The sequence below is a fragment of the Mercurialis annua genome, linkage group LG1-X (assembly GCF_937616625.2).
Source record: "Mercurialis annua linkage group LG1-X, ddMerAnnu1.2, whole genome shotgun sequence".
NCBI classification, from domain to species: Eukaryota; Viridiplantae; Streptophyta; class Magnoliopsida; order Malpighiales; family Euphorbiaceae; genus Mercurialis; species Mercurialis annua.
Genome location: NC_065570.1, coordinates 22,920,069 through 22,944,138, shown reverse-complemented (window position 1 = coordinate 22,944,138; position 24,070 = coordinate 22,920,069). Strand labels below are relative to the sequence as shown.

Genomic DNA, 24,070 nt, shown 5'->3' with positions numbered 1-24,070 from the left:
CAAAAACAAAAGTTCAGAAATTATCAAAAATGGGAAAAACAAAGCCCCAATTCGCTCCTTATAGTGCTAAATTCTTTGCGAGCCCCATCCACCTTCGGTGCCAGCTTTGAGATACTCCCCTTCAAAATGCTCCGGCACTTTTTGACATCGATGCCTTCGACCATGTCTTTGTCCATGCAGCTTTCAAGGTCTTTGATACCTTGCTCTTCGGCATCTAATTCAACCTTCATCGAGGCGATCTTATCCTGCAATTCCTTGGCCCGGGAGCGCCGATTCGTCAAGCTCGTGACCGCCGTCTTCACATTTGTCTTCAAGGTTTCGAGCTTCTCTTTAGCTTCGGTTTCCTGGGCGAGAAGCTTTTCATATTCGGCTTGTGTAGCCAGCGAATCGTTGTATATCTTCTGAAAAGCTTTAAGAGATGCCGATAACCTCGTCACAGCATCCCGGGCCTCCTCGCCAAGAACCTCTAAAGGGGCGTCAGATAAGGCCGCGGCGGTTCTCTTCAGCCTGGCAATCTCTTCGGGCGATTTGAACAAGGAAACGCCGAGGGTTTTCATCTGGGACATTACATCGAAATGGTCACCCCAATTTTCAGAGAGATTGCTCGCCTCTAGGATAGTCGACCCATCTTCTGGGAGAATCGGCAGCTCGTCGTCACTATCCGAGTTCAAAAAAGCAGCCGCCTTCGCCGTCACATCGTCTTCAGGATCGGCGATCGGAATCTGCCATGATTGACCACAATAAAATATCAACTGCCAGGAAATGTAAAGATTATGAGTAAAAGCAGAAAAGTACCTTAGTAGCCGATTTCTTGGCCAGATTTTCGGACAGATTCAGCAACTCCGGGGCAAGGGGCGACAGCTTTTTAGGAACCTCCATGCTCGCCAAAATCTGAGCCGCAGTGGGAGTGCGCTGGGAGTTAGTCTCTGCCGAAGTCTGCGTGCATTCTGCTTCTTCGGCATGGAAACCTTCTGCTGTCTTCGTCTCACCCTTGGAAGACGATTGAGCGCTGGCGGATGGAGTTGCCCGTTTGGAAGAATCTGAATTCTTTGGCGAAGGATCAAACAGGCGAGATCCTTTCGGCTCTACTTTCTGTTTCTTTGTCTTTGCTGCTTTAAGTGGCTTTTGTTTCGCTGGGCGTTTAGCTCTCGACCGTTAAGCTTCAGGTTCGTCGTCTCCATCAGTGCCGAACTTGTCATCCTTGTGCCATTTCGGCACGCCAACTGCAAAATTCATCCAAGTCATAAGTACAATGAAAAAACGGTTTTAAAGACAGAAAAGAATGGATTACCTGGGATTCTGGTATAACCGACTCGGACCAACTCGGCTATAGCCTCGGCATCAGACGGACATCTGATACCGGTATAAGAAACTCCCTCACTATTAATGATCGGCTCGGATTTCTTGGTTTTCTTTTTACGTTTTTTAATGGGAATGGTCGTGGACATGTTGTATTTTGGAACCGGTGGGCTCTTATATTTAAACTTAGGACGAATATGAGCTAGGAAAAACTCGTATGAGTATTTATGCTGGTATTTTTCTTCCCAGAGTTTTATCATTTTGTTTTCAAAATTACGTTTAGCTATTCGCCTATGTTTTTGCATTAAAAGGTTCATTCCTGGACGATCTAAGGGATCATACTTAAACTTGTAAAAACGTTCGAATTTAGCTATTTCGTAGAGGTGAAAAGTAATACCTTCATACTGGGGACGTTTCGGGGCCTGCAAAAGAAAGAGATCGGCATGAGTAGGAGTTCTTGACAAAGGAGGTAAAGAAAAATCGTGAAGAGAAAGGATTTCTTTCGGTGAAAGATCAAAGAAGGACTCTGTGACCGAAGCCCACCAGCTCTCATATTCAGGGGTAGTTTTAGGTTTAGATGAAGGACGAGACAGGTCTGGAATGGGGGGAAGATAAGCCTTATTAAGACGAATTATAAACTGGAGGTCGGCATAGTTTTCTAAGGAAGCTTTATGGGTCCCGCGGTTATGGACGGAGATCAATAAAGGACAGGGAATGCCTTGGTTAAAACCGAATTGGCGAGACACGTAGTTGGGGCAATACAACTCAATGCCACTCTGCTTATACTCCAGACCAGCGATCAAGTTCCTGGCCTTTAGGGCACTTCCCCAATACTGGCCACCTAGCCGAGTAGTTGGATGAGTTCGGGTTTCTTCAGTGTCTTCGCTATCCCAGCCGATCAGAAGCCATGATGGTGGATACTTCATGGATAGGATTGGGCAGAACAACTCTGATGCCCTCACCGAATTGTTAAACACTTCAAGAACATCCAAAACATGGCCTAGGCGAGTGCCAGAAGATATGAGAGAAAACCCATTTAGCTCGGCTTTTATTGAGGGAACACTCTCAAATAGCTCTGGAAAATACATGGACAGCCAAAATTGGGCGACCCATAGCGGACCTCCAGGGCATTTGAATATCCTTTTTTCGGCATGCGGGGCGATGTCATTGAGGGAACGATATAAATGGGCAAGCAGGAATTCACCCAGGTTACATCTTCGACCTTCGGCCCAAGCTGCGGCGAGGACAAAGCTGTCTTGAGTTACCCTGAACGAAGCCGGGCATAGGATAAACTTGGAGATGAAGAAAGCCAAGAATGCTACGTGTTCTCGATCGTCGGGAACAGTATCCGTATCGCCCTGCAAAATGTTGATGTAAGGGCCGTAACTTCTTTGGGGTTTGGTTAACTTGAAGTTTGGTGCATCGGCTGAGAGGTTGGGCGAGATCCTTTCGCCAACTATTGGGATGTTTAGCATAACTGCTAAATCCAGAAGTGTGATGGTCATGGCGCCGAATTTAAAGCAGAAGCAGTTCACTGCGCTGGACCAAAAGAGAGATGCACCCATTATGTAGTGCTTGGCTATTGGGCGGCTCGCCTTACACAGACTAATCATGTCATATATTCCGACCTTGGTCCATATGTGTCCAAAGTGGGGTTTCAGTCTGTTTACCCAGGCTTGGTATCCTTTGTGTTCGACTGGCCAGTTTCGGAAAGTTGTGTTGAACCAAATGGACGATTGATGTGGGAGAGAGAAGCGTGGTGGGACTTCGTCATGATAGGGGGTAGCGATATCGCACAGGTGGCTTGGCGAGGTAAGAATAGGACCCATGCAGAGTTGATTGTCCCCTGCGTCTACAATTACCTGGAATTCGGTATTCGGGGCAGCAGCACGGGTCTCGGCGATCTTGTCAACGACTTGAGTGGCGATAGTTTCTTGGGGAGCAGCCATGATAACTGCAGAGAATGAGAATACCTTAGTTGGGCGATCGCTAAAGAGGGGCGAGTCAGAATTAAAAGACGAAGAGCGAAAACTTACCAGAAGAGACTTGGTGAATTACTCGAGGTTGCTGAGGAGAGAGAAAGCTTGATAAATGCAGAGAGAGTAGGTAAGTGATGAAATGAGATGGTGTTTTTCTTAAAAGACAAAATCAGAGGGAGCCGAAAGGTCGTGGGGCCAAAACGTGGCATCGTGGAGAACAGCTGGAGATGACGTGGCCTAAAGGGGTACCGAAAGGTTTATAGATGCGCACCCCTTTAAATTTTTTTCAAATGATTTGGGCCTCAGTAGTGGGCTTGGAAGTGCTGAGAAGGAAGAACAAGCCCAAAAGATAAACGTTTCAGACTTGTTGGGGGCATTGTTTACACCGGCCCAAATAATTACCGGATAGAACTTCATGTGGGCTTATCAGGGATTAAGGCTCAACAGAAAGCCTGTTTATTATTGCTTTTTTCTATTTTTATTGGAATTTGTAGCTCATTAGGAGTGATTCTCTATTAGAGTTTTAGTCTTAGTTGGATTAGGAGTCTAGATTGTGAGGAGCTATAAATAGCTCAGAGCTTCATTATTTTTGTATCAACAAATCAATCAATCAAAAACCAAGCCCAGTGCTTTTTATCTCGCAATCTCCGGATTGTTTTAATTTAGGAGTAGTTTTCGGTATTAATCTCGCCTGAGTTCATAACTCCCAGATTATTACTTTTAGATCACGTGGTTAAGTGTTTTTAACCAAACAAGCCCTGTGAATATCTACATAGGTTCGTTAAAGTATCAAACCTCAAACCGATCCCGATTATAAATTCAAAGATTCGAGTCCGGAATATTTCCAGGCGAACAATAGCTATTTCATATTTTGATACAGTCTTACATTATCTTTAACAAGATAGTGGAATAAATTGTCATTGGATATGAAGTAACTATGTGAGAAATGTGAGTGACTGAGAAGGAATTTGTTCCTCATTTATTTGAGTAAGATATCTATGGGCCCCTTGAAGAAGATAGACTGAAGGAAATGCATGTCCATGCTAAATGAATTGATAAAGATTTATAATTTTCAGTCTACTTGGAATCAGGAAACTAATGATTGAATATTATAAAGATGACAGCACTATGCCTTATATTCAATGAAGATATCGAGAGACAAAGAGATTAAAATATTATTGTAAATGGTTAAATCGGATTATCGATATTCGTATAACTTGGGCAGTCATAATGTCTTGCTATAAGCCACTTATGACTTGTGGGCTGAAATAGGAATTTTGGGCCTACTGCCAACGTTATATGAACCTACAAGGTCGCACACTAAAAACATGCCCAAAACAGTAATGGGTTGTACAAGCCCAGTGGAATTAACTGATTAGAAGTTTATTATATATATAATTCGTAATATATATATATATATATATATATATATATATATATATATAATAAATATATATATATATTAATTGAAATTCAAAATTTAAGGATAATTGTTTCCCTTAAGATAATAATAATAATAATAATAATAATAATAATAACAATAATAATAATAATTAATATATATATATATATATATATATATATATATATATATATATATATATATATATATATATATATATATATATGTGATTATCAAAAAGGAGTTTTTGATAAACATAAATTTGTAAGAGTGACAATGAGATTGAAATAGGAATTGGACTCAAAACCTAGTGTTGTTGTATGCCTATAAATACACATTAAGGAATGGATTTGTGAATTACAAAATTCATTATTCACTAAATCACTAAATAATTCAAAATTGCTTGTGAAGCAATAGTGCTAGCACATAAGCACTAGTTTTGGCTAAGATCTGTTCGTGTGGATACTCGTAGAGGACGCGTTCTTTTGGAGGCGTTTTTGATCCGAGGCCAGGTATCACCAAAGTGAACCACCTTCTTCCTTCCTATATTGTGTTTGAATTCGACATACAAGTAAGTATTAATCGATTTATTCGAATTACATGGATCTTGGTTTGGGTTTTTGATAAATTTTTGAAATTCTGCTGCGTTATGAACCTAGAAAACCCAACATAGGTATCGTGCTGATGCTCCATAAAAGTGCGGATGGGGATGAACTCATGAATTTAGAACGATAGAAATTTGCCAGTATTTGATTATACTGACTCATCTTTGTAATGAGAAGTGAGGCAATAGGTTCATGGAGAATCTCTCTGTAATCGTAAACACCTGATGATGTAATCAAAAGACAAGACGAATCATAACTGATTGCCATTATCATATTCATTTTAATATTTTTTAAAGAAGTTTTTATTTTATAGGATATATAATAAAATGAAACATTCCCATCAAAAAGAAGACGTAATTCACCTTCTTTGAATAGGAATTCCTCACAATGATTTATACTCTTAGTATCAGAAGATATTTGATGTTTGGTGGTCAATACATCAATATCCTTTACAGAGACTACATTTTGCTCGTCTATTTTCATATAGAAAAATTATTATATCTATAGTAAGAATCATGATTAAACGACTCTCGAAACTCCTTATCAAGGTCGAGCAGTAAGAAATTCAGCAGGGAACTACATAATTCCCCACAGGGTGGTATAGATATATGACTAATATCTATTTGGATATGATTTTCGATCCAGTTACAGGATTTTTTGTCTAGATATTGATATAGATAGTGTATTCGAATATATCTTAATTCAAGGAATTGGTTGATATACTCCAAGATTGTTTCTTCTAATAAGTCTTGCTCGATAAGAGCTTTAAACATCTTATTATGTAAATCATGATCCACTGTAAGAATAGATTTAGTTAAGTCTAACTGAAGAATTTGGTCAGCATTTGTCCACTCATCACTTAAGAAAGAATAAAAATTTTCGACATCTTTCATATCATATTGAAGAGAATCACTTGTTTTAATTAGATTTGAAATTCAATAATGAATCAATTCAGCCAATGCATTTAGCATAATTGCATCTGAATTAGAAGCATAAAGTTCATAGCCTGTACTGCCATGGGTATCAATCAATTATTGATCCTTATCATTGATCCTACAATAGGGCCAGGATGATTGACCACACCTTATTTGTAGTGCTTACACTAGTAATAATCTCATCCACTCTAGTATGACTCAAAAGAGAGTGGATAAGAAATAAAATTGATGTGAGATGGGTCCAGAAAAAGGAGAGTTCATGTAATAATCCCGAAATAGTTCGTGTACATATTATACAGAAACGTGAAATCAAAGTGGGTGATAAAGCCGCTGGAAGGCATGGAAATAAAGGCATCATTTCAAAAAAAATTACCTAGACAAGATATGCCTTATTTGCAAGATGGAATGAATGTAGGATATATATTTGAATGTAGGACATATATTTGAATGCTCTCTCGGGTTAGCGGGAGGTCTGCTAGATAGACATTATCGAATAGCACCCTTTGATGAGAGATATGAACAAGAGGCTTCGAGAAAACTAGTATTTTCTGAATTATATGAAGCTAGTAAGCAAACAGCAAATCCATGGATATTTGAACCCAAGTATCTGGGAAAAAGTAGAATATTTGATGGAAGAACGGGACCCTTTTGAGCAGCCTGTTATAATAGGAAAGCCTTATATCTTGAAATTAATTCATCAAGTTGATGATAAAATACATGGACGTTCCATTGGACATTATGCACTTGTTACCCAACAACCCCTCAGAGGAATGGCCACACGAGGTGTACAACGAGTCGGAGAAATGGAGGTTTGGGCTCTGGAAGGATTTGGTGTTTCTCATATTTTACAAGAAATGCCTACTTATAAATTGGATCATATTAGAGCTCGCCAAGAAGTGCTTGGTACTAACATCATTGGAGGAACAATACCTAAACCTGAAGATCCTCCAAAATCTTTTCGATTACTCGTTCGAGAACTACGATCTTTGTCTCTGGAACTGAATAATTCCCTTGTATCTGAGAAGAACTTCCAGATTGATAGGAAGGAAGTTTAAATCATAATGAATCAGAATTTTTCTTCTATGATTGATCGGTATAAACATCATTAACTCCGAATTGGATCAGTTTCACCTCAACACATAAGTGCTTGGGCCAATAAAATCCTACCTAATGGAGAGATTGTTGGAAAAGTGAAAAAACCTTATACTTTTCATTACAAAACCAATAAACCTGAAAAAGATGAATTGTTTTCTGAAATAATTTTTGGGCCGATAAAAAGTGGAATTTGTACTTGTGGAAATTCTCGAGTAATCAGAAATGAAAAATAAGACCAAATTTTTTTTTGAACAATGTGTAGTCGAATTTGTTGATTCTCGTATACGAAGATATCAAATGGGCTACATCAAACTGGCATGCCCAGTAACTCATGTATGATATTTGGAACGTCTTCCTAGTTATACTGCAAATCTTTTAGAAGGTCTAGTATATTGCGATGTGTGATTTGATCAAAATTCTGATTTGACAGTTTTGGAATGAAAGAAAAAATGTCATCCCAAAAGAAATGGGATGTCCTGGATCTGACATGACTCTTGAAAGGAGTATGAAGCTCAAAATTATGGGTGTCTTCAATATTCCCTAATAAAAAATTTGTTTGTGGTCGCTGCAGTAGCAAATAAATAGGAATTCCTAGTTGTACCTCGTGAAAACCGACTTATTTCTTCTTTTTAAAAAAAATAGAAAGAAACTATGTTTATACTCAAGTAATCAACTCTGTCATGGTTACGGTAGTCTATTCATCGCATATAGGCTTTAATAGCATCGTCGCATAACCATCGAGGTGAGTTCAAGACCTAAGAGATCGAATAGAAATAGACATAGACAAATATATCCCTTATGATATGAATTCTCGGATACTAGAAATTTCTCGTTCAAAAGGAAGTAGACTATTCAAGAATTTCACATTTTATTTAGATCGTAATTGTGAAAATTGAATAAGTTGTGATAATTGAATAAAGAATTCAGCAATTCTATAAAAAACGAAAAAGAAATTGAAGAATGAATTAATGAGTGCTTGCTTGCTATTCATTATTCAATTCATTGGGAACTTGCGTAAGAAGTAGCTCTATTTTTTTATTTTTTTATCGATTTTGAAATTGGAAAACAGGGACCCTTTCTTTCAATTTCTATTTGGTATAATTACTTGAGCCGGATAAGAGGAAACTTTCACGTCCGATTTTGAAGGCGGGGGGGGGGGGGGGACCTTATAGTATATGAGTATATGATCTTATCCCGATTTTTCTGTTGCTAGGCCCATAGCTAAAAAACCTACTTTTTTACGATTACATGGTTCATTCAAATACAAATCCAATCTTGGAAATACAGTATTCCACTTTTTTTACTACTCAAGGTTTTCATACATTTAGAAATCGCGAAATTTCTACAAGAGCTGGTGCTACCCGAGAACAATTAGCCGATCTAGATTTGCGAATTATTATAGATTATTTATCAGTAGAATGGAAAAAATTAGGGGAAGAAGGGCCTAGGGGGAATGAATGGGAAGCTCGAAAAGTTGGAATAAGAAAGGAGTTTTTGGTTAGACGCGTGGAATTAGCTAAGCATTTTATTTGAACAAATATAGAACCAGAATGGATGGTTTTATGTCAATTACCAGTTCTTCCCCCCGAGTTGAGACCGATCATTCAGATAGATAGTGGTAAACTAATGAGTTCAGATATTAATGAACTCAATATAAGAGTTTTCTATCGGAACAATACTCTTAATTGATCTATTAACAACAAGTAGATCTACGCCAGGGGAATTAGTAATGTGTTAGGAAAAATTGTTACAAAAAGCTGTGGATACATTTCTTGATAATGGAATCCGCGGACAACCAATTAGAAACGGTCATAATAAGGTTTGCAAGTCCTTTTCGGATGTAATTGAAGGCAAAGAAGGTTGATTTCGTGAAACTATGCTTGGGAAACGGGTTGACGGGGCGTTCTTTCATTGTCGTAGGCCCCTCACTCTTATTACATCGATATGGATTGCCTTACAAAATAGCAATAGAACTTTTCCAGATATTTGTAATTAGTGGTTTAATTAGACAACATCTTTCTTCGAACATAGGAGGTGCTAAGAGTAAAATTTGAGAAAAAGAGCCAATTATATGGGTAATACTTCAAGAAGTTATGCAGGGGCATCCAGTATTACTGAATAGAGCACCTACTTTGCATAGATTATGCATACAGGTATTCCAACCCATTTTAGTGGAAGGACGTGCTATTTGTTTACATCAATTATTTTGTAAGGGATTTAATGCAAACTTTGATGGGGATCAAATGGCTGTTCATGTACCTTTATCGTTTGAGGCTCAAGCGGAGGCTCGTTTACTTATGTTTTCTCATATGATTCTCTTATCTCCAGCTATTAGAGATCCCATTTTCGTACCAACCCAATATATGCTTATAGGTCTCTATGTATTTACAAGCAGGAATCGTCGAGGTATTTGTGCAAATAGGTATAATCCACGTAATCACAAAAATTATCAAGATGAAAGAATTGACGATAATAACGATCAATATATGAAAAAATCGCTTTTTACTAATTCCTATGATGCAATTTGTACTTATCGGCAGAAAAGAATCCATTTAGATAGTCCATTGTGGCTCCGGTTGTAACTAGATCAACGCGCTATTGCTTCAAGAGAAGCTCCCACCAAAGTTCACTATGAATCTTTGGGTATCTATCATGAAATATATGAGCACTATCTAATAGTAAGAAAATTAAAAAAAAAATTATTTGTTTATTCATTCGAACTATTGTTGGTCATATTTCTCTTTATCGAGAAATTGAAGAAGCTATGCAAGGGTTTTGCCAAGTCGGCTCAGATGGTATCTAATCATAGGGATCTAAGCTAAGTCATTCTACTACATTGGCATGAATTCCAATCTTTTAGGTTCAGCTAGGATCATAGTTCCTGAATTTCTTTTCTATGCAAATCAAAATCAAGAAAAGGAAGTTTCCAATCATTAACTCAAATCCATTGTTGAACTCTACTCAGCGGAATATGGAGGTACTTATGGACAATCGGGCCAATCTGGTCGTTCACAATAAAGGGATAAATGGAACTGCCATTAAATGACTTATTAGCCGATTAATAGATTATTTTGGAATGGCATATACATCACACATTCTAGATCAAGTAAAAACTCTGGCTTTCCAGCAAGCAAATGCTACATCCATTTCATTAGGAATTGATGATCTTTTAACAATACCTTTTAAAGGATGGCTAGTCTAAGATGCTGAACAACAATGGTTGATTTTGAAAAAACAGTATTATTATGAAAATGTACACGCGGTAGAAAAATTACGCTAATCTATTGAGATATGGTATGCTACAAGTGAATATTTGCGACAAGAAATGAATCTTAATTTTAGGATGACGAAGCCCTTTAATCAAGTCCATATAATGTCTTTTTCGGGAGCTAGTGGAAATGCATCTCAAGTATACCAATTAGTAGGTATGAGAGGATTAATGTCAGATCCACAAGGACAAATGATTGATTTACCTAGTCAAAGCAATTTACGCGAATGGCTCTCTTTAACAGAATATATTATTTCTTTCTACGGAGCCCGAAAAGGGGTTGTCGATGCTTATGTACGAAATATTAGATGTTGGATATCTTATGTGTCGACTTGTTGAAGTAGTTCAACACATTGTTGTACATAGAACAGATTGTGGTACCACCCGTGGGATCTTTGTGAGTGCCCGGAATGGGATGATGGCGGAAAGAATTTTTATTCAAACATTAATTGGTCGTGTATTAGCGAATATTATATATATGGGTCTACAATGCATTGCCATTCGAAATCAAGATATTGGGATTGGGCTTTCCAATCGATTCATATCCTTTCGAACACAAACAATATCTATTCGAACTCCCTTTACTTGTAGGAGTACGTCTTGTATCTGTCGATTATGTTATGGTCGGAGTCCTACTCATGGCGATCTAGTAATTTTGGGGGAAGCTGTAGGTATTATTGCAGGTCAATCCATTGGAGAGCCAGGTACTTAACTAACATTAAGAACATTTCATACCTGCGGAGTATTCACAGGGGGTACTGTAGAACATGTTCGAGCTCCCTCTAATAGAAAAATAAAATTTAATGAGGATCTTGTTCATTCCATACGTACACATCATGGGCATCCTTCCTTTCTATGTTCTATAGACTTGTATGTAACTATTGAGAGTCATAATATTCTACATAACGTGATTATTCCACCAAAGAGTCTCATTTTAGTTGAAAACAATCAATATGTAGAATCAGAACAAGTGATTGCTGAAATTTGGGCGGAACATACACTTTGAATTTTATAGAGAAGGTTCGAAAACCTATTTATTCCGATTGAGAAGGCGAAATGCACTGGAGTGTTGATGCATACCATGCGCCCGAATGTCCATCTCTTACCAAAAACAAGCCATCTATGGATATTATCGGGAAATTTATGCAGATCCAGTATAGTTCCTTTTTAACACAACAAGGATCAAGATCAAATTAGCGTTCATTATCTTTCTGTCAAAAGAAGATCTATTTCTAGTCCTTCCGTAAATATTGATTAAGTTAAACCCAAATTATTTAGTTAAAATTTTTTGGGTAAAAAAGAAAGTAGGATTCCTGATTATTTAAAACTTAATTGAATCATATGTACTGGTCATTGTAATCTCATATATCCTTCTATTCTCGTAGAGAATTCTGATTAATTGGCAAAGAGATGAAGAAAGAGATCATCCCATTCCAATCAATTCAAGAACAAGAGAAAGACCTAAAGAATCGCTCTGCTATATCGATTGAAATGGAAATATTGCTAAATGGTATTCTCCGTAAAAATGGTATTTTTGCTTAATTTGACGATCCCCGAAGAAAGAGTTCGTAAAATGAAGAGTTGATTGAGTACGGGAGTCAGTTTAAGCGAAAATACCAGCAGATCACTTTTTTTCTTTCCCGAAGAAGTGTATGTTTTACCCGAATCTTCTTCCCTAATGGTACAGAACAATAGTCTCATTGGAGTAGATTCACCAAAAGCTTTAAATACAAGAAGTCGAGTGGAGAGAAAAAATGGAAATATTGAGTAGATGGATCCATATCTTTATCTCTATCCACGGAGATACCTATCCATATGGATAGAAATAAAGATATGAATCGATCTAAACTATCCACTATCCGGATAGATATTTCCCTATGAGCGACTACGCCTATCTTTATATGTTTTGGCCATGTCCGTTTCCGCTCCGAAGAGGAAGGTTTAAATATTTCAATCTTATGCCGTGAGGGATATGACCTATGTTAGGTCCATAAGATACCACAACTTTTTGTGTTCTATGAAAAACCTCCGAATAATGATTAGGTAGTTCGATCCATTTGATTCTTCTCTTCATAGTAAACTGATTGGGGGATGCATAGCAATAGATCGAATTACTATATAAAGAAGAGTTGTAAACCATAGGACTTCTTATTCGAGTAGGAAGATTTCAGTTTTTCTCGTTCCTTTTCTTCGATAAGAATAGGGATTTGAAATGATACAAATTTATCTTCAATATGTTGTGCTCACCGCAGGAAATGCCTAAGCATACTTTTTCGGATCCAAACTTCTTTGTTCTTTCTAATTCTTATTCTTGCATAGAAGAACGCACCAGTTGCAAAAACCGGGATTTTAGTAGTAGGTGGCATCCCCTCTTAGTTTTGAGTAGGTGGAACCATTCTATTTTGGTTCTTCTCCACATTCTTACCGGCTGATCCAGGAATTTGCCAATGAGTTATTCAACTAATATTTAGACATAGAAAAATCTGCTTATTTCTTCACCGTTGATTCGTGCGTCATTTTCTTGAAAAGATATTAAATCACCGTGGGAAACTTTCAAATCAGTAATGCTTACCATTCCATTATTCACACAAAGCCTTCGATGACTTATCGGCTGCCTTGCTTAAGGAATAGTTTCACAAAAATGGAGATGAACTGGAATAACGTCCGATCTTGTTTCTGATTAAGTAGAGAAGGGATATATGAAGTTTGTTCTGTTCCTCTATGCATCTCTGTGATGGGTAAATCCCCAAGAAAAAGGGGCAACTTTCGTGTAGTTTGTGATTGGATGTAACCGTTAATATATTCATTAAAATTTGGACTTTTGGAACGCCAAATTTTTAGAAGAAGAGTGTTCTAAATAGCATAGGGCTCCTCTTAATACCAGTACTACCGAACGCATTCTTTTTCCGTGGATGTCCTACTAGAAATGCCATGAATATCATTCATAACGTGCGAATGCTTCGACTAGGAGTTCTCTTTCATCAGACAAATGAAAGCCGGATGGGATGAAAGAAAGTGCCAGTTCCCTTTTTTCCAATCCCAAGGCCACCTATTTCTATTTTCATTACAGTGGAAAGCTACCCGGGTAAAAAAAAGCGTACTATATTAAACAAATATTTTGATGGCTCTTCAATCAAGAAAAGAGGAATAATTTTACGGTATCTATTTAACCAGAAAGAAGAACTTTGGGCTAGTTTGCCTTTGCCCGAGAGGGCTTGGGCTTGCTTTCACTTGCATTGCCTAATGGCTTGAGATAGACGGACTCCTCCAAGAAATCATCTAGAAAAAAACGACTTATACTGAGTGAGGGACAACTACAACTATTAGGTGAGGAATGAAGAAATTTTTCTTCTTCTTTTTTCGCCAAAATGACTTGACTAGTAAGTCTATTAATAATAATTAATAGAAGTCTTACTACCCTATTCAAGACTATTCCATTCTATAAACTTGTCTAATAATTTCACTTATGTAAATTTCATCGGGTGAGGGACTGGAACTCCGATGTAAGTAAACTAGCCTTCAAACTATTCCCTACTAGGGCTATTCCCAACTAGGGAACCTGCCTATGGACCATACCTAGAACTTCCTACCTGTGGAACCTAGTTAGGGCATTGGTATAACTGATAAAAATTCTTAGCCCCTTAGTTAGACACAATATCACTCTTATTTTATTCTGACTACTGAGATGAGAGTTCTCTAGCCGAAGTTAGAATAGTCTTACTTAAGACCGAGACTAGGCCTTACATTACACAAGCGCTTAACAGTCATACAAGGGATTCAAAAAAATAATAATTACACTCCATCAATGGCAAGAAAATAGCCTTCAACCTATACTGTTATGGATACTCATACTAGCAGGACTTCTTATTATTCTACTTTTGCAGAGTAGGCATATGGGAGGGATTACCGAGAAACCTACTTACAGTACGCAGGGCGTCATCGGTCGTGAATCCTATATATATGCCTATATAATGATATGTAAAGGTATTGTCAAGTGGAAAAATACCATTCGATTCTCCTTGACCGGATCATAAAGTGTTAGCGGAATATTAAACTTCGTAGTAGGGCGCAGTACTAATTGATTCTTTCATCGTGTTTGATTTAAAAAATGGATTGCTAACCCCAAGTGAAAAGCTTATTGTCTTCCTCGGGTAAAAGGGCATTCGATGGTCTTAGAGACGATATAGTTCCATTCTAGATTTGATAGTAGGGATCAATTGTCTTGTCTTAGGAATTACAAGTGGACAATTAAGCAAGCTTCCTTTAAGGTCCTTTTAACTTAATAATAATAAAGGGAAAGGAGTCGAAGATCAGTCCCTCTTTTTGTTCTGCAACCCTATTCTGATGTGGTGTGTCCGGAGCTGTGTAGTGAAATGCCCTCGTCCTCGCAAAACTTTTCGACAAATTCAACTGATGTATTCTCACCACCATTGTCCGTTCTTAAGCGTTTAACCTGATTCCCGCTTTTTTTATTAACTAAGGCCTTCCACCGACAACGAAGACTTCAGACTTCTTCCCTTTAGGGTATAAACCCATACTTTTATCAAGTAGTCTTCAATGAAAGATAAAAATTTATCCTCCCGTTGACGGAACTTTGGCTTTAGAAGGACCCCATACATCTGAGTGTATATAATCTAAAGTACCAAGAGTACGGTGAAGTGCAACTTTGAAACTCACTCTATTCTGCTTCCCAAACAATGAGTGTTCAAAGAAGTCCAGCTTCTAAGACTGAAATCCGCCGAACAGCTTTCTCTTATTCAATTCAAGCAATTCCAGTTAACTCATATGGCCTACCGCATATGCCACAACAGTGTCTGGTCTTCATCAGTGGGAGTGCTTACCACTGCTCCACCATTCACTTTACCCCCAGAAGCTCAACATAAATATAAACTTTCTTTTAATTACGACCAGTGCACCTTTAGAAACCTTCATAAAAAACCTTTTGCTCTTTCTTTGCAGCCATTCGATTCCAGTGCATCCAAAGAGAGTTCTTCCTTTAGGTTGGGAGTAACCGTAAGCACCTGTTCTTCTCCTTATGTCGCCTTCACCCCCGAAACCCAACACCTTGTATTTTGCATAGCCTGCTAACTGGGATAGGAAAGCTGAAACCGTTGTATAAACCCTTCAATGATGGATGAGGACTCTCAGATCTTAGCCCCATGTTTTCGAGTATACAATGACTGCCTGCTGCTTCTTACTTGACCCGACAACCCATATCAATTATAGTGAAAGTAGTCTACCATGCCTTCTCAGTAAGGAAATGGAAATTAGGGTAAAGTTTGTTTGTATAAGAGGATTGTGGAAGTGACGTCTTATGTGACTATGTGCCCATGCCCAGTGAGGTTCTGCCTACCTTGATTGACTAATGGCGAATGTGATCTTCTGACCCCACTCTCGCGAATCACTCCTTCCTTCTAGAAGTGTAGAATGGATTTAAAGAGAAAAATTCTCTACACAATAGCCCATTTGTGAGTAGGTGGTGGTGAAGCAAACTTGCCATTATCCAAAATGAGAGGAAGTTAGTGAGTCTTCAAAAGACTTTGTTAGTACTTAAATTCACTATATAATTGGGTTATGAAGAGGACTCATTTAGCAGAGTTTCCGATACATAAATGCGGGTGGAGCTTACTTATTTGCTTTGCGCTCGGAATTATTCATATTGGACTGTCCTTCATGACTGAAGCCCTTTTCTTTCCCTGGTCGAATCTCGAAGTCAAGTCCGAACCTGCAGTCAGGTCTCGAGAGAGCCTCTCTCGATGTCAGCCGTAAAGAAGCAAGCCGTATAAATCTTGTTCTCCATAGCCTGGAATTGCAAACAACCTCCACTTAGCATAGCATAGAAGAGACTTGATAAGAGAAGTGATCTTTGATGTGTTGACCCATGATCTGCTGATCTCCAGGTCTTCATCCTTTAACAGTGCAGATGGGTACCACTTCTTTTCTCTGTCTCGCTATACAGCCCCTTCTTCTTGCATTTATTTTGATTTGCTCTCACTTTCATTGCAGCTCCGCATCTTATGTTGTGAGGAAAATTTTCTAAAAGAAGTATTTCACTTAGCCCCTCTTTCTCCAGTGCTTCTTGACCCGATAACTATTGCGCTTAAGACAGAAATATCCTTCATTTAGGAGTTCTTGCTATTCCTAGTCCTCTCGCTACGTCGCTATTCCTTCTGAGGGATTCACTCTGCTAGTGATGAAGCAAGGGGTCTACGATCAGAAGCTTCGATGAAAAAATTAAGAGGGGATATGTGGTCTTCTTGCCACTATATTAAAGAACCACATATTCAACTAGAAATCGGGCATAGAAGAGAAGAAGAGGAACGAAAGTGACAGCTTTGATAAAAGCAATTACTTCATACCAGGAAGATCAAATGCTCTCTAACCTTTGTCTTTTTTGAAAATAGTCGCGGCGTTCATAACCATCCTTGAAGTGAATGAATTAGAAATATTTGCCATGCTACCTCGATGGATCGTCGTATTTTCAATGCTCGGTCTAAGCAAGTTCATCTTTTAAGTTAAGTTAGTTAGGGGGCTCTTATCTTTTCTTTTGACCGCCCTTCGCTAGTATGACAAAACAAGTGATTGCTTTGCTAAGTTTAGTTATTACAAATGGGTTGTAGTTGCCACTTTAAGACTCTATCCGCTTCTTTCCAATCCTATTATCAAAGAGAAGAGAAAGGAGGAGAGAAAGAAAAGACATAGAAAGTCATTTCGCAAATAATTGGTCCTTATCGTACGGTCATAAAAAAGAGTACACGGGCTCTGCCCGACTCGATTCTATTGTGTTTTTTCTGGCCTCGTATGTAAGAAATCTATATGTTAGGAAGTACAAGTTGGTCAGCCGCTTAATTATGAAAGGTATCGGCTTCCTTCAATGTACGGAGGCATTCAAGTAGGTAAAGACAGAATGAACAATGAGTCAGGCCGGTAAAAGTAGATCCAATAGCAAGAAATGAGAACTTTGAAGTTAACCTAGGCTTCCTTTCCGGCAAAGCACTTTACTCGCCTTGAGGGGGAATGCACGGATAATAATAGTCAAGTTTAGGAAAGGGCGAATATCGGGAATTCCTATTTCTTTCGTCCTGCCAAATAGCGCATTAGAACAAGTGAGGATAATAGGAGTTCTCCCCTAAGAAAGAATACTAGTTCCAGTGAGGGATAAAATAAAAGAATAAATAGACCGTATATCGAATAGGATCTCTTCTTAAAGAACTAGGGCAAAAAAGACCCAGACAAATTTCACCGTCAAGACCGATTTCATAGTTCATGGTAGGTAGTCTTTATTCATGGTAGGTAGTCTTTATTCCTCATTTATGGGTCTCAATACCTCTAGCGATATCCTTTGATTAGTTACCGACATGCTGTGAATGTTCTCCCCTCTATTCATGACTCTGTTGTCTTGACTCCGCTGAAGCAGCCCTTCAATGCTTTCTCCTTGTATGACTATTGATCTTAAAGTCTAACATTCTACCGTATCCTTCATGCCGCCGACAACCCAAGCTCGTGCCACCCCATGAAATAAGAGTGAATAATGGAACCAGAAAGAAGACATCTACATATAAAGTAAAGACGGACACTGGGATCTAAGATCGTCGATTCCCGTAGTCTAATCGAATTCATTCCTTGCCACTAGTCGTTAGGCGGCTCACTTAACGACTATTGATCTTCGAATGGCCCTGCCTAAGGATGCGTCATCCTGAGCCGAAAATTGGATATGAGTCCCCGAGTTCTCTCTCAAATAGACTATCGATAAGGGCGTAGATGCTCTAACTGTATGGCCTGGGTATGTAGGGAGGGATATCCCTTCCTCGGGGGTGAGACTGGCCAAATCTTTACGGACTAGACTCACAACTATAGCAACGGTCATCCAGGGTTCCTTCGCTCTATCTGTTCACTTAAGACTGTGCTTTCAAAGGTAGTGATGAAAGGCACCTCTTCAATCCTATTCAACCTTCTATGGAGATGCCCCAGAACTACGCTTGAAGCTTCATTCAGATTGATTTCAGTCGCCGCTACGCCACATTAATCCGTTATGGCTTGACCCTCTTCCTTAGCATCTACGGATTCTCCGTAAAGCCATATTTGCGTGGAATGGTTCCCCAACCGGAACAGGCTCTAACTTAGATCACTTCGATTTGTCTGGGGCGAACATAATGAAGGACATGAGAGGCGTAGAGGACTCAAGGGCAAGACAAGACTCAGACCCCGGAAATTGGATCTTCGTTGTGCCTTCACGCATTAGAAAGAGTCCATTCATGAGGACAAGATATGCTTTTTTATTGAAGAAATTCTCTCTTTTACTGGTCGAGCTTCCGCTACTTCTGAACGACAAGGTGCCTACAAAGCCCGGTTCCCTCTTTGTTTGAGACTGCTATATACTGGTTTTCCCCTGCCAAAAATCTTTTTGTTTGAGTTGCTTTCCCTCTTGTTGTTAAGGAATGATACTAAGGTTGTCAAGGAGTAAGGAGTGATGCTACGGCCCTGAGTTAGAATCTCCCATTCCTAATGCTGTCTCTCGGCCAGCCCTCGGAAATTCTGTTAGTTTAGTAAGTTAGGCCTATAGAGTTGCATTAGTAAACTAAACACCCTGTAATTAGCCTATCATTACTTCAATTAGCATTGTATCACGAGTGTAGGATTCCATTCATCATACAAGTTTAGCATTCCCCATAGCATTAGTCCCCGTATGTTTAGTGATCGAGTGAGGAAGTTTAACTCTTTTCTTCGGAACAAAAAAGTTCGATAAAAATAATAAAGAATAGATCTTAAAAAGCTCCTTAGTGGTTAGCTTCCCAGCCATAAGGTAAATGTCTAGAGCCACACTCTCGCGAGAGTCTAACTGACACGTGTCAAATGAATTTGAACTATAAGCCATGCGGTGGGCTTCAAGCTTAAAACACTAGGGGAGCTCTTAGCCGTTGCCACGGATACTAAGGCAGCCTTGCAGGATATTACTGATTATCAAGTGCTTGGGTAAGAGATTGGGTTACAACTTCATGGTGAGACGTCTAAGCCAACTTTGTAAACTGAAATCAATGGTTATTGACCGGTTGATTAAGTTTGAATGTGAATAAGATTATGACCAGTTGTTCTTTCATTGTCTGGTGGTTGACCAGTACATTACGGGGAGGCAATGGCTACCAAATTTCGACCTTGAGGAACCTTATATTGAGACAGTGGTGGTTTGGGTGAGGCTTCTGAACATTCCCATTTATTGCTTTCAGTTACAGATAGACTAGTTATATTTAGGTTTAGCCTAGCACTCCAACTGTATTGGCTTCACTTTTTCCTCCCACTAGATAGCTAGCAGAAAGAATGGAATTGCCCGCTTCGCGCCTTGTCTTTCGAAGCAAGATTTACGTTCAGAACAAGGAACATGATATGCGACTACCTTTCCCTAGCATACTCAACTCAATAACGTATCAACCTTACATGCAACCCTTGCGGACAAGTGAGACCGACAACTTAACTGGCGGCCCGAGTGCTCTTTCGACGGTACCCATAATCTCCAAGCTATGTCCTCCTACCTAAATTAAATGTGGCATGACACATAAAGTAACTTTGTTGTCCATTGATCTTTCATCAAACCCGGCTCGGTATCGGTACATATTGATACGTATCAGTAGTATCAGTTTTTCCATACCAAGTGAATCCCTCGTCGGAGCCTGTGCCTATTCCTTCTGACTTCGCCAGTCGATTCGCTTGATTCAAGAAAGTCAATTTTTGATAGAGGAAAGATCAGCTTTAGAGCCGGAAATGCCTACTTTATGAATAACTGCAGACCGCTTTCACTAGGATAAGCAGCTTTGATAGAACTAGGAGAAGAATGCCATTCCCCAATTATTGTGCCCCTTTAGAGTAAAACCGATGTCGTTCTCTAGTTAGTATGCTAGAGGGATACATCATTTCTCATTTATTGTGGGTTGGCACATTAGCAAAATCCAATCTTGGATAGAGACTGACTTTGTATACCTTCACAGGAAAAGCTCTATTCAATGCTGTTCTCCAGCTGTATGTCTTTAGATTTTTCTTTCCGATAACCTCTCATAGCAGGAGTATAGTATAAATGAGACAGATTGATGGTCCGGGGTTGCGACACCTAATAAATTAATAAGGGGAAGAATTTAAGGGAAAGCCCAAGTTAAAGAAAGAAGAAGAAAATGGAATTAGGAATTTTATTTGCGTCTTCTTGTAGGTTGGTCATCTTGTCCATCTGGAATTTAATCTCTTGTTTGGTTTCTGGTATCGATTTCAGTTTCTTTGTTCAAATCAATATATATGCTTCCCTTCCCGGTTGTCCTGTATAATCCGTTTTTATTTTGTTTGAGGCAAAGACGAATCCCTTGTACTGTATACAGTAAAGCTGGCTTTGCTGGTACATCAAGCATATTGGCATATTGCTTGTTCAGTGTGGTACATTTATCTGCCAATGTCATTCAAGTAATAGAATTCATTCCCATTCTCTGAAGAAAACGTGAAGAATTGCAATTTTTTATGAGCTTGTAAGTCCCATTGAAGTCCCCCGGGAGGGTTATAAGTGGGCCGTTCGCTATTTCTATAAGGGTTGCTCGCCTTTCTACAGCTTGGCTTCGCTATCGCTCCAATTTAGTAGTCGGCCTATAAAGATTCCTTCCAAAAAATGCATATTATCTAATCTAGAAGCTTCGCCGGAAGTAAGCAAGATGAGGTCGCTCTGCTTCGTAGACAGGGCTACTTCCGTACTTGACTTACGAGCTCGTGTAGTATTCCCCCTATCTCTAAAGGGGCTTATGCACTCCACTCGCTGTCTAATAAACGAGTGTTAGAGCGAATAAGGTGAAGTCTTCCATTTCGTGGCTTCCCCATTTTCCCTCACCCTATTCTTTCATTTCCACATACGCTTCCCCCGTTAAGGGAATTAATTGACTGGATACCCGAGAACCATAATCTTTCATAGGAACAACTTTTACGATGATAGATAAGGGTCAGGTTTGTTTGGCATCTATGCCACCTGCCCTCCAAACAGAATGGGAGCCTTTCAGCTCGTACTGCTAACACTCCTAGATTTTCACGGCACCTCCTCCACCATAGTGTGAGCTGGGAGCTGCTCTAAAAAGCGAGGCCTACTCAAAAATTCGCTTTCAACAACAACACCATAAAAAAGTAAACTATTGTTGCCCACTGATATGATCATAGGTGAAATCCAATTTCTTCGCTTTGTGCCAGGCATGGAAACCGTAAGTCAGGCTCCATTTGCCTATGAGGCCTTGTTAGCTCCACCCATTTGCTCCTATTGCTCCAACTCCCTCTAGATGTCTTCTTGGTTTACTTCAGCAGCTTGGATTTCAAAAGAGGGATTTGAAAAACCTGAGCTTGTGGTAGTGGCTCAGAAGCTTCCGGCACCGGGGAGAGTTGATGATGATAGGAATTGAAATTGGAATAGCCAGTCATTTTAGTATGGACTTGAACAGTAGCAGCACCATAAAGAAAAGAAAAAAAAGATCTTCAGATATTTTAGGGTCTGTGATGATAGATCTGGACCAGTTGAAAAAACTCTTCTCTTTTCTTCTTCATTCTCAACAAGAATGCATCAACAAAACTGCCCTTCCATATGGATCGTCATGGCATGAACTTTGTCAATAGATTCCTAGTCTTTCTATTGATCTTGATTAGTTCCATCTTGTTGAGAGTTCTCTTTTCTTTCTGGACCGGACACATATTCAGACCGTCTCCTGAATCACCTGCTTATCCCGAGAGTTCAAAATAACTTAACACCAACCCAATCTCGACGAAAGTACAAGCAACTACATCAACAACTTCTATTCCGGACGTGAACGGCCGCTTTCTTAAAACAAATTCATAGGCACTTGCAGTTAGTTACACTTTTTTCTAACTATGTAAACAAATATAGCAAACGTGCGATACAAAGCATCAACCTACGGAAAAACGAATTGCTTTACAATTGAGAGCAACGACAAACGTTTTACTTTGACTGTGAAAAACTCCAAACGGTAGTTTAGAGTAAATAAGAAAGGCGATGATTTTGAATTTCACTGTCTATAAGTCCGCCCCTAAGAACAAAGTCTGTTACCATATCCGATGATGCTAGCGCAGTCAGAAGAATGGGTCATGGTCTAGTGGGAATTGATTCGTTTAAGTTTCCGAAGTAAGTTCGCCTAGTTTTAGGTTTAAGCACCTTCGCTGTAGAAGCACCTCTTTTTAAAGCTAAGCGCTCGAAGGAGTAATGGGACCAACCATCACTACTATAGGGCTCTAATGGTAAATCCTGCCATCTCAGACTCCAATTTCCCCTCACGTGTCAACAAGAAAGTTGGGTGATGTCCCTTAATGTGGTAAGACTCTGTTGCAGGTCCTAACGTTTGCTGATCAAAAAAGGCATCCTCGTCGCCGCAAAGCCCGTCTTTCTTAGTTTAGTAGAAAACTAAACATTCACATGTCCGATAGGTCTTTGTACTAGACTAGTAGGGTGGTTACCTTCAAATGCGTTAATTTGCCTTTTTCTTCTTTGCCAACAAGAGCCAAAAACTTGGTCTTCAATCCCCCTGAGCTGGTAGCGAGCATCCCTCTTTGCTTTCTTTGAAGCGTGCCTTGGTCACATATATGACTTCGTTAAGGAAAGCTGCTTGAAAAGTGCTCATCTCTGTGCTCTCCTCCTTCTGCTAATGCGAATATCCCGTTCTTGGTTCTTATCTCATAGAAAGATACTGCCCCTGTTATGTTAGAGTCTCTAATATAATCTATTGGTTTGAGCTCTCTTCGGGAAATAGTCTAAGCTGTCGCCCATTTCTTCTTCCATTTCACAAAGAAGATTTGAGATTCCTTTAGAACCCTTCTCCTATAATGATAGGTGAGGTGATCTTTCTTCTTTCTTCAATTTAGCAAGAAATTGAGTGGCTTTCTCTTTTCTCACTAACCTTTGAGACTTTATTGTCTATCGATGTCCTTCCCCACCTCTCTTTAGTGCTTGAGTTAGTTCATAAAACATGTGCTGTCGGAATAGGCCACTTCTTGGCAAGTTAGGAAGCTTTGGTGAGAGGGGAACTCATGCTAATAGTCTCGGATATGGATCAGAGTACTGCCTCGCTTAGTCCAGCTGAGCTCTACTATTAACTAATGAGACTTGCATAGAGTACAAGTACCAAATACAGAAAAAAAAAGTGTATACGAGTCGAAAGCCTTTGCATCTTCTTTTCCGTCTACTAATTAGAGCTCTTCCTAACGATCAGTGTGACTCCAAAATCCTAACCGGATGTGCCCTTTTTAGCGCAGTTGCAATATCAATATACTGCGTAGTTGCAAAGCTTGCTTTCGTGAGCTAGCTTTGTTTTGTTCCTCTTTTCCTCTATGTTTCGGATGTCCATCCAATCTCTGATTCCAGTCCATAACTTTCTTGAATCTAGCTCCTGTTTCTCTTCTCTGGCTAGGATGTCACTTATATGGATATCTTTTCTTAAGCCTCAGGGTCGCGACTAAGGCCTGTAAAAGAA

The 24,070-nt window shown here is 39.2% G+C and overlaps 2 pseudogenes; one reads left to right on the top strand and one right to left on the bottom strand.

Moving 5' to 3' along the window:
• Positions 1-9,191: 9,191 nt before the first annotated feature.
• On the top strand, positions 9,192-12,354 carry LOC126667140 (DNA-directed RNA polymerase subunit beta''-like; annotated as a pseudogene).
• A 126-nt stretch (positions 12,355-12,480) lies between these two features.
• On the bottom strand, positions 12,481-18,450 carry LOC126667129 (ribosomal protein S4, mitochondrial-like; annotated as a pseudogene).
• Positions 18,451-24,070: the final 5,620 nt, after the last annotated feature.